General features: G+C 41.2%; 1 protein-coding gene across 1 annotated transcript in view; it reads right to left on the bottom strand.

Annotated features, from left to right (window-relative positions):
* The window catches only part of srgap2 (SLIT-ROBO Rho GTPase activating protein 2), a 189,883-nt gene extending 188,977 nt beyond the window's left edge, over window positions 1–906 (bottom strand). The window contains exon 1 of the mRNA XM_073030533.1: window positions 389–906. The gene's annotated coding sequence lies outside the window, so the exon portion shown is untranslated. The remainder of the gene's footprint in view (window positions 1–388) is intronic.
* Between the last annotated feature and the right edge of the window lie 15,333 nt (window positions 907–16,239).

Below are 16,239 nucleotides of genomic sequence, written 5' to 3'. Positions count from 1 at the left end.
GCTCAGCATGCTGCAATCCTAAACCAGGCGAATTCCACCACACTCGATGCGGATTCACAAAATTAGATTTTATATCGCTTTGGGAAAGAAAACAAGGCGTTGTTGGTCAAGCTGTAATAACCAAAGCCTTTTTTTAAAAAAAAATTAAATGCTCTTTCAGGGAAGCGAAGATGTGATGAAATAATTTATCGTTTTTCTTCTTAAAAGGTTGATATGATCCAGAATGTGATCAGACTACCGGGTTAGGACAACGAACCCTGAAATGTCAGTTTTTCCGGTGATTTCCACCTCCGCCCCCACCCCCCCCCCCCACCACCACCCCGCCTTCAGTAACGGGGTGTTGAAATCTATCCAAGATTAAACGAGATTAAGAGGGGAGGCAAGTCACCTATTGAATCTTCTTCCTTCTTTAAAAATGTTAAAATCTTTTCGAGTAGAATAGAATCCTCAGTATTATAGATCTTGTTGGGGGTGGGGGGGAATATCTTCCACGATTGAAGGAAAGGCAAAAATCCAAGTAATAAGCAAAGTTTACAAAAAGGACAAGTAATAATGAACAAAAAGTTTTCCGGAGTTTAAATCGCTGCTTCTGGATTCATTTCAAATTCATATCGGAGAAAAATCCATCCAACCCTTTCCGGTCCCTGCAAACTTCCACAAAACTGACATTTTTTTTGTCCAAGTCCAGAAACTTTTTTTTTTCAAATTTTCTTCTTTGCTTCTTGTTTCTCTTCCTTTCCTCCCTTGTTTACTCGAATACACAATTTCCTTTGTGCAAATCCTCCCGCCTGTTCCGCCGACTTCAGATATTCACTTCTGCTTCTCATTCCACGTTCGTCCAGCTAACTGAGATTCCCGCAGAGGTTTAAAGTTGCTGGAAATTTTTTTTTGGTCACTGCAGTCTACTCAACGAGGAGTTCCAAACTCAGACAAGAGGAGCCTCCGTTCGCCCATCTATGACGAGAGCAGCTATTTAGCGAGAGAAAAATAGCTTGTTAGGAAACGAGGAGCGCTTCCTTCTGTCTCGGAGTGGGACTGTAGGAATGCGTACGAAACCAAAAGGATGAAGAAAAAAATTCTAGCCTTCTCAAAAAGGAAATGAAGCGACTTAAAGCGTTAAATAACAATCAAAATAAAAAAATATCTTGAGATTGTGTTGTACTATTTTTAGCTGGACAACCTTACAATTACAACCTTAATGTTTGTGAATTACATAATTCAGAACTTCCCCAGTTCTAACTTCTACAAGTCTCATTCCACTACCCTTGCATTCTCGGACTTAAATGTGTTGGTTAAGCAATGTCATTTGTTTTGATATTTTTTACAAATCTCAATTACATATCAAAATGTGACCTCACACTTCAATAAATCTAATCATTCCACCTTCAGCAGCCAAGCTTTTATCTATCATGGCCTTAAGTTCGAGCTACCCCAACATCTTCACTAAGACATGCATTAAAACCTACCCATCTGGCCAGTCTGGATCATTTACCCTAATAATTCGTATAGAGTCATAGAGAAGTACAGCACAGAAACATGTCCTTCGGCCCATCTAGTCCATGCCGAACCATTTAACTGCCTACTCCCATCGATCTGCACTGCCCTCCGTACCCCTTCCGTCAAAATACCTATCCAAACTTCACTTAAACGTTGAAATCGAGCTCCCATGCAGCTCACTCCACACTCTCACAACCCTCTGAGTGAAGAAGTTTCCCCGCATGCTCCTCTTAAACATTTCACCTGTAACCCATGACTGCCAGTTGTAGTCCCACCCGACCTCGGTGGAAAAGGTCTGTTAGCATTTACCCTATCAATATCCCTCATAATTATAGATAGCTCAACCAAATCTCCTTCAATCTTTTATGTTCTAAGGAATAAAATCCTAACCTATTCAATCTTTCCTTATAACTTGGGTCCTCCAGACCTGGCAACATCTTGTAAATTTTCTCTGTACTCTTTCAATCATACTTACATCTTTCCTGTAGGTAAGTGACCAAAACTACACACAATACTCCAAACTCAGCCTCACTAATATTTTATACAATTTCAACATAGCATCCCAACTCCCGTACTCAATACTTTAATTTATAAAGGTCATGTGCTGAAAGCTTTCTTTATGATCCTATCTACCTGCGACAGCATTTCAACGAATTATGGACCTGTATTCACATGTAATTGTACAGATAATTTTAGAGCTGTGAGGAGCTTTGGATTGTTTTATTATATCAACATGTTATTGTAAATGGCAGCTTCTGTTTCCCATGGATACTTAGAACGAATTTTTCTTGGCCTCCCTCCTTTCTGCTGTAATTTGCTCCATCCTTCAACATATCATCATCCAACAAAACAAATGTTGGATGGAAAATCTGTTGATAATCTGTATCTGGCACATAATTACCTAACATTAGTCCCAAAGGATAGAATGGGTTGCTAGGATAGAGGTGTGTGTGTGTGTGTGTGTGTGTGTGTGTGTGTGTGTGTGTGTGTGTGTGTGTGTGTGTGTGTGTGTGTGTGTGTGTGTGTGTGTGTGTGTGTGTGTGTGTGTGTGTGTGTGTGTGTGTGTGTGTGTGTGTGTGTGTGTGTGTGTGTTTCTTTTTTCTTTTTTTGGGTAGATTGAGCTCGTCAGCCTGGGAAGGCAGTCCACGTAAGAGAGGAAAAACTCTGATTTCAAACCTCCGCTGCCTTGCGACCATGGGAAAGGCTTCGGGAGTAAACCCTGAGGACAAATCCGGAGCTGGAGTCCCTAAGGCAGTCCGACGTTGCCTTCAACCTCGCTCTGGCAACTCCTGCGACGACACTGGTGCCAAGCTGTATCAGCCCTTGCCCTTCGCTTGGACAACATCGGTGAGTGTGGAGAGGGGAGACTTGCTGCTTGGGCAACTGCCGGTCTTCCATACAACCTTGTCCAAGCCTGCGCCCTGGAGAACCCTTTCCAGGCGCAGATCCATTCAGGAGGACAAGTTAATATAATAGTTAAAAAGAACATATAGGATCCTAACTTATAAATGGAAGAATAGAATACAACAGCAAGGAAGTCATGTTGATCTTTCAAAAAAAAGTACCGGTTTAGCCATACCAGGAACATTGTGTCATCTTAACATAGTGTGCCAAGGAAGGATATGAAAGCCTTTGATAGCATATGTAAACTATTCAGCAGACTGGTTCCCTGTTTAGTGAGTTCAGTTATATGGATGGCTGAAGATCCTCTAATTATTCTCCTTGGAAGGTTGAGAAGAGTTTTAATGGAGCCATCCAAAATTATGAAGGATTGTGATGAAGTACTTAGAGTGAAATGCTTCAATTGGTGGAAGAATTGTGAAACAGAGGGTGAAGAAGTAAATGAAACATGAGATTTTTTTGGTTTCTTTAGGAGGTCTAAGAATTTAAAATGGAATGCCTTATTTAATATTGAAGCAGATTTAATTGTGGCTCTCAAAAAGTACTTAATATTGAAAGAATATTTCTCTTTGGTATTCACTAGGGAGAAGGAGAGGTCAGAGAGTTAAGGGAGCGATACTCTGATATTCTCGAGCACATCTACATCTGGAAGGAAGAAATGCTAGAAATCTTGTAGTACATTAGGATGGATAAATCCACAGGGCCAAATGGGATCTGTCCTAGGCTCCTAAGGGAAGCAAGGGTGGAGAAATCTGTGGCTCTGATGGAAGATTTTTGCAAGTTCTTAGTAGCCACAAGTAAGATACCAGAAACCCGGAGGACAGCTAGTGTTCAATCACTTATTCAAAAATGGGAGAAGGAAAAATCCTGGAAAATACAGGCCAGTGAGCCTTCCATCAGTGGTAGTGAAGTTGTTGAAGATACGAAAGGACAGGACTTTATTTCACTTGAAAAGGCAGGAATTGATTAGAAGTGAATATGGCTTTGTACATATGGGATGATAATATGGGATGATAATATATCAATAAACATATGTCCCTAGCAGTGATCCCTGCAGTACAGGAAGGTGACATCCATCATAAAGGACACTCTCCAGCCAGGATATGCCCTCCTCTCATTACTACCATCAGGGAAAAAAGGTTCAAGAGCCTGAAGAGCCATACTCAACAATTTATTTACAGCTTCTTCTCCTCTGCCATCAGATTACAGAATTCTCCATGAATACTACTTCATTATTCCTTTTGTTTTTACACACTATTTATTTTGGAATACACAGTAGTTTTATGTGTTTGCACTGTACTGCTGCTGCAAAACAACACCATATATGACAATGATAATAAACCTGGTATACACTTATAATAAAATGACCTGGATTAGAATGTGGATGGTATGTTCAGACTGTCTGCTGATGACACAAAAATCAGTGAAGTTGTAGATAGTGAAGGACGTTGGCGAAACACACAATAAGACATGCATCAGCTGGAAAGTTGGGAAATAGAATTTAATTCAGGCAAATATGAGGTAATGTACTTTGGAAGGTCAAATTCTGGTAGAACATGTAAAATGCAGAGACCTTAGGAGTTTGATGTAGAGAGAGAACTTGGGTGGGGGAGGCAAGTCCACTGCTCCCTAAAAGTAACAACACAGGCTGAAATAATCAATTGGTATGCTTGCCTTCATAAGCTGAGGCACCGAATGCAAGGTTTAGGATGTCATGGTCCAGCTGCACAAAGCGTTGGTTAAACCACACTTAGAACACCATGTGCACTTCTGGTTGTCACACCATGCAAAGGACGTGGTAGTGACAGATACAGTGAATAGGAGAATCACCAGGATGTCACCTGGAGTGCAGGGTTGTAGTTATAAAAGGAGAGATTTAATAGACTGGCTTTATTCTCATGGGAACATAGGAGGCGGTGGTAAGCCCTAATAAAGAGTTATATAAATTTTGAGGTGATTAGATAGCATAGAAGCAAAAATCTTGTTCCTGAACTAAATGATAAGGTTTAAGGAGAAGGGGGAGGAATTAAATGGAGATCAGAGGGCATTAAGTTTAGGAGTTGGGCTGTTATGTTACAGCTGTACAAGACATATATGAGACCACACTTGAAGCACAGCTTTGACCACCCTGTTATAAGAAATACATAATTAAATTGTAAAGAGTTCAAGTTTACTGTAATTCAACAGTACACATGTATACCACCAAATGAAACAACATTCCTCCAGACAAGGTGTACAACACAGTACATATAACTCACACACGTGACACATAAAATTATATTACCACAAAAAAAATTAACAAATATAAAAGGTATATATACAATACATGTTAAAAAGTAAACAGCATAATGCTACAGTCTACTCATACATGATGGGACTTGGGTGGTAGCAAGGAGTTCAGTAGTCTTATGACCGGGGGGGGAAGGAGAAGCTTTCCCATCTTAACAGTTCTTATCCTAATGCTACGGTACCTCCAACCTGATGGTAGGGGATCAAAGAGACCATTGGACGGATGGGAAATAATTTTATTGGGTGGAAGAGAGATCCCGATGATCCTTCAGTAGTCCTCGATGTCCTTTGTAAGGTCTTGTGGTCAGATGCCTTGCAATTCCTTTACTAGACCGTGGTGCAGGACATTTATGGTGGTGTACCTATAAAAACTGGTTAGAAATGAGGGGGATGCAGGAAGCCACAGTTGCCTTAATTTCCTCAGGAAATGGAGACACTGCTGTGCTTTCTTATCCAAAGAGGTGATATTGAGGCATCCATTATGTGCACTCCCAGAAAATTGGTGCTTCTAACTCTTTCCACAGAGGAGCCGTGTATACGCAGTGAGTGATCAGCCTGCACCTTCCTAAAGTCCACAATAATCTCTTTAGTCTTGTCCACAGTGAGACTCAAGTTGTTGTGCTTGTACCATTCTACCAGCCACTCCACCTTCTCTCTAAACGCCGTCTCATCATCACTATTGATGAGGTCAACCACTGTTGTGTATCAGCAAATTTGATGATTCTGGTTTGAACTGGATTTAGGAATGCCGTCATGTGTCAGCAGTGGGCTGAGCATGGGTGCTCAGCATGATGGAGCTAGAGATGAATCAACATGGATGATTCTACCACCCAAGTCTCATCACGTATGAGGATTCAACAGCATTATACTGTTTACTTTCTGTCAGGGTCCAAGATCCAGTTACAGAGAGAGATGTTGAGACCCAATGAGGACAGTTTACCCACAAACTTCTGAGGTAGAGAATATTTACAAGGATGCTGCCAAAATTCAAGAGCCTGAGTTATAAGAAGAGTTTGAGCATGAAAATTATTTTTTATTGGAATGTGGAATATTGAGGGTGTAACGTTATAGAGTTGCATAAAATAATGAAGAGTATAGATAGAATTTATAACATTCTATTGATTTCTTTTTTCCTGAAAATGCCTGCAAGAAAATGAATCTCAAGGTAGTTTATGGTACCACATACATGCTTCAATAATAAATTTACTTTGAATGCACATATTCGTTTTCCCAGGGAGGGGGAACTAAAAACTAGAGAACAGAGGTTTAAGGTGAGAAGTGAAAGTTTTAAAATGGACCTGATGGGTGACTTCATGCAGAGGGTGGTGTAAATAGGAATGAGGTGCCAGAGGAAGTGGTTGAGCCAGGCACAGAAATAACATGTAAAAGACATTTGGAGAAGTGGCTGGATAGAAGGGGCTTGTAGTGATATGGGCCAAATGCCAGCACATGGGACCAGCTTGGTGGGCACTGTAGTCAGCATTGACAGAAAGGGCCTGTTTCCTTGCTCTTGTTACTCTAACCACACTTTAGAAAGGAAATCTTGGACTCAGAAAAAGAGTACAAATTTATAAAAATGTTACCAGGCCTCCATGGATTTAATTAGGGAGAGATAACATAAACTTGGCTTGTCTCTCCTTGAATGCAGGAGGCCAAGACAGGATTCAAGTAATTGCTTCAGATTAAAGGAACTGATTACAGCCAGAGTCAGAAAGCCTAACGTCATGGGAAAGACCATTCAGCCCAGCTCATCCATGCTGATTGTGTTGCCCAGTGAGCTAGTTGTATCTTCCCATGTATGGCCCATAGCCCCCTAAATCTCCCATATCTATATACTGTACTAATCTAGATGAATTTTAAACATTGCTAATGCGCCCACCTCAATCCAAATACGCACGAAGAAGCTGCCTTTTGTGTCCCCTTTAAATCTCTTGCCTCTCACCTTATGCCAATGCCCTTTTGTTTTTCAGCACCATCTACCTGTGGGGAATAAAAGATCATGCTTTCAACCTGTCTATGCCCCACGTGATCATATCATGTTACCTTTCAATTTCTTACATTCCAGGGAATGAAGTCCTGGTCTATATAATCTCTCCTTGTAATTCAGGTGCCAAATCTAGGTAACACCCTGGTAAATCTTTAGTTCTCTGTTTCTGGTTTAATAACATCTTTTCAATAAAAGGGAGATCAAAATTGTATACAAAACTCCTAGAGATATCTCCCCAATGTCTTGTATAACTTCAATATGACTTCCCAACTCCTATGCTCAGTTTCATAAACTTTTACACTGTCTACGATACCAACTATTTTGGTATCACCATAAACGTACTAACACATTCTCTGTGACTTCTACCACGTTCATGCCATTCCACCAAGCATGTCTTTCCCTCCCCCCTCCACTCTCCACAGGGATCGCTCTCTACATGACTCCCTTGCTCACTTGTTCCTCCGAGATTATCTCTCTCCCTGGCACTTCTCATTGCAAGCGATACAAGGGCTACACCTGCCCCTACACCTCATCCCGCACCACCATTCAGGGCCCCAAGAGTCCCTCCAGGTGAGGCGACTCTTCACCTGTGAGTGCGCCGGGGATCACGTGCTGCATCTGGTGCAACTGGTCCAGCCTCCTCTCCGTCAGTGAAACACAACGTAGATTGGGGGGCTGCCTCACTGAGCACCTTCGCTCCATCCAAGGAGTCTCTGTACATCCTCCCTGTGGAATGCATGGGTTTTCCTGGGTACTCCAGTTTCCTCACACAGTTTAAAGACAACCAGGTAGGCTATTGGTCATTGTAAGTTGTTCTGTGACTAGGCCAGGATTAATCAGGATTGTGGGATTACTGTGGCAGCATGGCTCGAGGGGCACTGTATTGCTAAATAAATAAATAACAGAGACATAGTTACTGATGGGCCAACATTTTAATAGACCTGCAGAATCTCTTACAACATTGCCTCACCCTGACTTCTCATTTCAGCTTTTTTGCCCTCCTAGTTTCTCTCTTAAACACACTCCTTCACTTGTGCAGCCTGTGCCTCTTTTACTTAACCAGAACATCAATATTTCTCATCAATAGCTCTGCTTTCTGTACACGCATGACTGGGCTAAGCACAACTCCAATTCCATCTTCAAATATGCCAAATGACACTGTTATTGTTGGACGAATCACGGGTAGCGATGAGTCAGCTTCCTGGAGCAGGATAGGTCAGTTAGTTAAATAGAGCCACAAAAACATCCTCTCACTCAACATCAGCAAAGCTAAAGAGTTGATTGTTGACTTCAAGAAAGAGAAGGAGAGTGAATATTTTGGGGAGCTGGTGGCATAGAGAGTCAGTAGCTTTAAATTCATGAGCATTAACATAATGGATGGCCTGTTCTGGGCCCAGTACATAGATGCAAACATAAGGAAAATGTCCCAACATCTTTACTTTTTTAAGAGGTCAAGGAGGTTTGGCTTGTCATTCAACACAAACAAACCTATTCAGATGTATGGTTGAAAATATCCTGGCTGATTGCATTTCGGTTTGGTATGGTAATTCAAATGCACAGGAACACAAGGAGCTGCAGAGAGTAATGGAGCCCAACATATTATGGGCACATCTCTCTTCACCAGTGGTAGTATCTAAAGAAGGCTACATCTATCACTAAAGATCTCCACCAACCAGACCATGCCGTTTTCGCACAGCTACCATTGGATAAGAAGTAACAGAAGTCTGAAGCCTCACAGCTCCACGTTCAATAACAGCTACTTCCCTGCAACCATTTGGTTCTTGAACTAATTGGGAAAAAACAAATCACTGGAGTTTAGCAACACTAAGACAACTTTACACCAAAATGGATTTTTTTTGTTTTGTGTTTTCTTGTAAAAAAATGATGTTTATCTTGTGAATACTGCTTCTGTGAAGTTATGTGCCTGTGATGCTGCAGCAAGTATATTTTCTGTTGCATCTATGCATGTGTACTTCTGTATATGACAGTGAACTTAATGTTGACAACCAGAGCTCCAAAACCTGACAGGCTTGCCCTTCACCCTGACAGGAGAATACAGGCTGTCAATTCTTGAGGCTTTTCAAAGCCTCTCATTTGGCAGACTCTCTTTCCCGTGCTACCAATTTCACCCAATCAACATCTGCAAGATCCTGCCTAATGGCCCCAATATTTGCTCTGACCCAGTTCAGGACCTAACCTGTGAACTGGTTGTGTCCTTCTCCATAACTATTTTAAAACTTGCAGAATTATGGTCATTGGATCCAAAGTGCTCACTGCCAGATACTTCTGCCACTTGCCCTACTTCATTCCCTAGGAAGAGGTTAAGTGCTGCATTCTCACTTTCTTGGAAACATTTCATAAATTGTACTCTGTCCAAGCCTTTTACACTATGATTGTCTCAAGAAAGTTAAGTTACGGAAGTTAAAATCTCCCATGAGTACTACTTTTTGTACTTATAACTAGCTGCAACCCCTCACATGTCTGCTCCTCCAATTCCCACTGTCCACAACCTCCTCAACTGCCATGATGAGGCCATTCTCAAGTTAGCGGAGCAACGAGTCATATTCCATCTGAGTAGCCTCCCACCAGATGGCTTGAACACTGATTTCTCTAACTACTGGTAATTTCTCCCCTCCCCTTCTCTCTTTATCTATTCTGGTTCCACTCTCGTCCCTCTCTTCACCTGCCCATTGCCTTACAATGGCACCCCTCCTCCTTCCCTTTCTTTCATGATCCATGCCTTCTCCCATTAGATTTCTTCTTCTTCAGCCCTTTATCTCTTCCATCTATCACCTCCCAGCTTTGTACTTTTTGTACCTCATCCCCTTACCCCGGCCCACCCACCCTCACCCTCACTTTGTTTCACCTATTACCCGTCAGTTTATTCGTCCCATTCCCACCCCACACCCACCTTATTCTGGCTTCTTCCTCCTTCATTTCCAGTCCTGATGAAGGGCCTAGCCCCAATGCATTGACCATTTATTCCTCTCCATAGATGCTGCCTGAATCTTTATGTATGTTACTCAAGATTTCCAGAAGCTACAAAATCTCATATGTTTATTAGTGTTGGGGTCCTATAATACAATTCTATCGAATTGACTGTCCCTTTCTTGTTTCTAAGTTCTGCCCCTTTGGCTTCCCTGGATGATTCCCCAGGAATATCCTCTTTTGGCCATTATTAGGCCCTTTTTCCATTAAGAAGGCAACTCCTCTGTCTCTCCCACCTGTAGCAACTGTATCCTATTACACTGAGCTGCTAACACTGTTTGCTGGCGAATTGGTCTGAGGCAAAGAGTTATGAATTTCGAAGCAGAACAACGTAATTCTGGTGGCACTTAGGAAATCCTCCTTCATGCAGTGGGTTTTAGAAATGCTGGTCTTCCATACAAAGCACAAACTCTAGTTATTAGATCAATTAACTTTAATGCTAAGAAAATGTGATGAATATGGATAAAACATGGACTATTCTGACCATACTGAATGATCTCCCCTTGTTTCTACCACCAAGCATAGGGAATTGAGAAGGGAAGTACACAGGAGAGTTGCAGCAGCTCCACCTGGTGATAAGAGGCTTGTAGTTGTAGCAGGGCAGGCAGATTTTGCATAAGGCTTTTAATCAAATAATGTTGGCATTCAAAGCTTACGATACAAGTAGCAAAATTGCCATGCATAAGCATGTGCACGTAAGCAAAAACTAAATTTCTGGAAAAGCTCAGCGCGGCAGGCAGTATCTGTGGAGGAAAAGGGATGGTGGTTGGTCCAGCATAAGAACAGAGAGTTTGGAAGGAAGAAAACAAAAGTCAGGAATTGAAATGGAGGTCAGGAGGGGAAACCAGAAAAAGGAGGGTTGACGGGCAGATGAAATGGAACCTTGTGGGAAGGATGAGATGGGAGGGGTGGAAAAAGCGAACAAAGGAAGAGAGACACAGGGTAGACTGGTGAGAGTGGGAAAAGAACACAGGGGTATGGGTTATCCAAAATTGGAAACTTCAGTGTTCAAGTCATTGGACTATCCAATGCTAGCAAAGCAGAATATGAAATGTTGTTTGTAAGGTTCAGGTTTATTGTCCTCTGACTGTACATACATACGACCAACCACAACAATGTTTCTCTGGACCACAGTGCACCCACAAAACATATATCATGCACAGCACATAAACCAAAATATTACCATAAATAAGTTAATAAAACATAATTCAAAATGCATGTAGTGAGCAGAATAGGTAAACAGTAAGCAGGTTGCTGCCCTAGTGACGAGACCTCAGTGGAGGCAGGATATTAGCCTGAGGGAAGAAGCAGTTACCTAGCCTGGCAGTCCTGACTGTAGTGCATCAGAGCGATTGTGGGACGGTGGTAGGGATTGTCAACAATGTTCTGGGCCCATTGTCTGCAATGTAAATGTCACAAACAGCAGGGAGGGAGACTCCGGTGATCCTCTCGGTGGTTCTCACTGTCCTCTGTAGGGTCTTGCCTTGCAGCTTCCGTACCACACAATGATGCAGCCAGACACACTCCGGATGGTGCTCTACTTTGCATTTGACCTCACTTTGCAATTATATTTATATGATGGGTCCGGGACACCCAGGAATTTAAAGTTACTGACCCTTTCCACCTCTGATCCTCCGATGATTACCAGCTCATCGAACTCTGGTTTCCTTCTCCTGAAGTCTACAATCAGTTCCTTGATTTTCATGACATTGAGTGAGAGGTTGTCATTATTACACTGCTCAGCCAAGTTTTTAATCTCCCTCTTGGGGAAAATCCTACAAAAGGTAGTGGATTCAATCCAGTACCTCACAGGTGAAGCCCTCCCAATCATTGAGCACATCTACATGAAATGTTGTTGTAAGAAAGCAGCATCTATCATCAAAGATCCTCACCACCCAGGCCATGCTCTTTTCTCGCTGCCGATCAGGTAGGAGGTACAAGTGCCTCAGGACTCACACCTCCATGTTCAAGAACAGTTACTACCCCTCATCCATCAGGCTCTTGAACAAAAGGGGATAACTACACTGATTCTATTTCTGGTGTTCCCTCAAACGATGTTCTCTCACTTCAAGCACTCCTCATATTATTATTTCATACTCATTATTTATTGCTATTTATTTATATTTGCATTTGCACAGTTGATATTTATTGACCCTGTTTACAGTAACTGATCTATAGATTTGCTGAGTATGCCCGCAGGAAAATGAATCTCAGGGTTGTATGTGGTGACATATATGTACTCTGATAATAACTTTTACTTTGAACTTTGATTTAGTTAAAAACTCTCCAGCAATTGTTTCTCTTCTAATCATCTTCCTGATTTTTCCTCCCCAGAAAATTATTCTGATATTCCTTGACCTTATTTTCATTACATTGCCAGCAAAGCTTTCTGCACACCAGGAGTCAAATGTTTTCTGATAACAGACTGATCTGCCTCCCACCTGCATTTCAAACCTCTTGACCATGTTTGTGGTGTCAAATTGCATGTCAGACCTGTATTCGTGGAATGATCTTAACTTCTTTGAGATCAAAAAGTTCATTGCATTCTGACCCATTGTCAAAAATCAAAGCTCAATGTTCAAAGTACATTTATTTTCAAAGTATGTATACATTATTCAGCCTTGAGATTTCTCTCCTTACAGGCAGCCACAAGTCAACAAAACCTCAAAAGAACCCACTAAAAAAAGACAGTCAGTGTGCAAGGAAAGACAAAACAAAAACAAATCGTCAAACAATAAAGGTAGGCAAATAGCTTCAGAGCTGAAATTCTACGAAAGACACAAAGCCAGGCATCACTGCAGCCAGAGCAGGCCGCAGCCTCAGTTCATCGTGTGGCTGAGCCAACATCGTGGGACCACAGACACGAAGCCGGGCATCATTGCAGGCGGAGCAGGGAACAGCCCCAGTTCAAACCGGAGCTGAGTAAATATATAGCTGAATAAGTAGCCAGCAGAACTGGCCAGAGCTGGCTCTCACCTCGCCCCTGGTCCCAACACCCTGACCTTTTCAATCTGGCCCGGTGCTTAATTTGTACAAGTATCAAGTAATTCCTCGCTCTCAGACAGCTCTGGGGCCTGTACCCAGCATTTCCAATTCAGCCCGTCACTTCAACACACTTAGATATGTCTGGATAGTAGGTGAAAGCAGAATTGTTCTTGACTGTTGAACCTGCCTTTTTTAAAAGCCTTCTGGTATTACCATCCACAATAATGCATGAAGAATATGTAGGAGACAGTAGCAGACAACTATTATCTGGAAAACTACATCACTGCAGGAATAGGTACCTTCATGCTGGAATAAAAAAAGAGAAAATTGAAATGACAAATCCATTAAAGAAAGAGGAAATTGAAATAACAAAAAGTGCATCTTAAAACCTCTTACACAACAACTAGTTTTGAGGAATTGAACTGTTATCTTTATTCTAGCGTGTAAAACGTGTTAATTCCTCCTTCCACTATAACCCTCGCCATCTTTCGTGTGACCATAGACCATTACAGCACAGTACAGACCCTTCAGCCCTCCATGTTGTGCCATACTAGTACTCGAGTACTTCAAACTGTGACACTGCTGTTCTATAATCGAGCATCAAAGGTTATGAGAGAGCTGTTGTGGTCTGCCTCCTCCTTGACTCTCATTCATTCTTCCACATAAAACTCTGCAAGATCTCCTACTGGGCTGTGCTTCATCCCCAGTGCTGGGGCTGACACTGGCATGAACTGGGGATTTACAATTTCCATTGCACCGAGTGCGCCCCAGTGCCACAAGTCAGCACTGGAAAAGACCATTGCAAAGGAATGTACATCAGACACAAATTTCAGCTGTTCACTTATAGGAAACAGATGTGAATTCTGAAAGCCTGAATGGGAAGTCCAAGCTGAATTACTCCAATATGTTATCCTGAAATCGCAGAGATATTTTGAGATGAAAAGATTCCATTGGCAATGGAGAGTGAAAGGGAGGAGGAGATTATTCGTATTTATTGATATAACATAAACTGAAACAAACTAATTAATCCAGATCTGATAATTAATAGCTTACTCAGAGATTTTAATTTGGTTCCATTGTCCATTTATTTGTGTCAGTGGCACTTTTGTTTTAAAGGCTGTTGGGCTTTGATTATCCCATGGGTTCCCTGTCAGTACTATCAGAAATCTTCCCAAATACAACCCAAACTTGGCAATATAGTACTTATTTATTAAAACAGCATGATATTTTGCCTATCCATCAGCCCTCCACATAACATCTTTACTATCCACTTCTGCTGTTGAAGTGCTTCACTCAGGTAGCAGTTTCAAAAATTATAGAATGAAGGTCACTTTATAAACATGGGAAAGTCTGCAGATTCTGAAAATCCAAAGCACTAGACTCAGCAGGTTGGGCAGCATCAATAGAAATGAATAATGGAGGTTCGGAGTTATTGGAAGTACTGTATATATCTGACATTATGCAATGGCCCATGTTGGTTAGTGTTTTTTTTTTTCTTCTCTTTTTTTTGTTTTTTTTTCCTTTTTATTTCTTTTGTTCATAAATACTATGAGTTTGGGAGGTTATATATATTGATTATTATATATTTGAATGTCTACTTAAACTATTAACTATGTACTCTCAAACTCTTTGTATTCATGTTTCGTTTATGTTTGCTTAAAAATTAATAAAAAGATTTAAAAAGAAAGAATGGAAATGAATAAGCAGTTAACATTTCAGGCCGAGATGCTTCAAGTACACTTTTGTCCTCGTTATTTTGCACTGGCATTGCATTACCTGAACAAAGGTCTTTGTCTGATTTTCTTTTTCTCAGTGATGAATCCCTTTCACCTAACTACCTTCAATCGGATCACTCAGCATTGACGACAGAAAGCTGACTCTGCACATTGTGTTACTCAGTTACTCAGTATATGGACAGAACTGCCAATACTAATCTCTCCACTCTTTGTTGTACTTCTTAATAATTGCAATTTTTTGGTGCACCGTAACAGACAGTACATCTGCTTTTATATTTTTTAATACTGGTAATGTCATATATCTAAACTGGTTCCTAACATCCAAACAGCTTAATCTCAGTGTTTTATCCTGACAGCAGATTACTAGAGCCAGTTTACCAGGTCAATCCTTTAGCCAGGATAAAGGAGCTCAATTTATTAGTGACTGTTCGACCCATGAAAAAAAATCAAAACAAAATACAGAAAAATTATATAAAATTAGATTCCAAATTATAGTTTAGTTAAGGACATTAACTTCGAATTCGGCAGAGTACTCTTGACCAAGTTGGAGTATTTTCCTGAGAAATGAATCTGTAATCCGTGTAGACACTTGTTTTACTTATGAACAGTTACGCTGTTAGAGGGGCTATCTTCTGGATAAGATGTTGGATTAAGTATTGCTTGCCTTGCCAGATGGATGAAAAGAAACCACATCCAATTAAGAGTTGCAGTGAAGTCTCCACGTCGGATCAATGGGCAGCGTGGTGGCACAGCAGTCAGTGTTGCTGCCTCGTAGCTCGAGGAACTCAGGTTTGAGTCTGGTGTTGGCTGCTGTTTGTATGTCTCCCTCCAACTACTTACCTGATAGAAGGTGAATTCCTTAAACTTTCTGGAAGTGGCTCAGTAAGCATCAAATCCTTGATCAAAACTGAAGGAGACTCGACCTTTCCTTTAATGTCACCTGTAATGTTCTAAAACAGCACCATGGGCTTTCTAAATGTGATGGATTTTTATACATGATGCCAGTGGTCATGAAACATCACTGAAAGTGACAACTGGCATCATGCTACATGCACTTCCAAGTATCAGTAACATCTTTGGCCTATGATAATTTGCTCGGACTTAAATAGCATCAAAGCATAAAATTATAGGCAATACGAGACAATCAATCAAAGCTAGTTGAAGGTTCAAAAGAGACGCAAGTTAATTATAAGTTTAGTGAGGACTATGGAAGGAAAGCAAAAGGATGGTAGGTATGCATGTTGAAAAATACTTGTGAATTGTCTTATAAAATGCTTGACAGCGCGGTAGCAATTACCTTTGCACCATGCAAGGGCTCATGTAATGCCAGGAAAGCACCATTTCTACTCTGGAAGT

The sequence above is a fragment of the Hemitrygon akajei genome, chromosome 27 (assembly GCF_048418815.1).
Source record: "Hemitrygon akajei chromosome 27, sHemAka1.3, whole genome shotgun sequence".
NCBI lineage: Eukaryota > Metazoa > Chordata > Chondrichthyes > Myliobatiformes > Dasyatidae > Hemitrygon > Hemitrygon akajei.
Note: the sequence above shows the minus strand (reverse complement) of the source record. Positions and strands in the feature narration are given on the sequence as shown.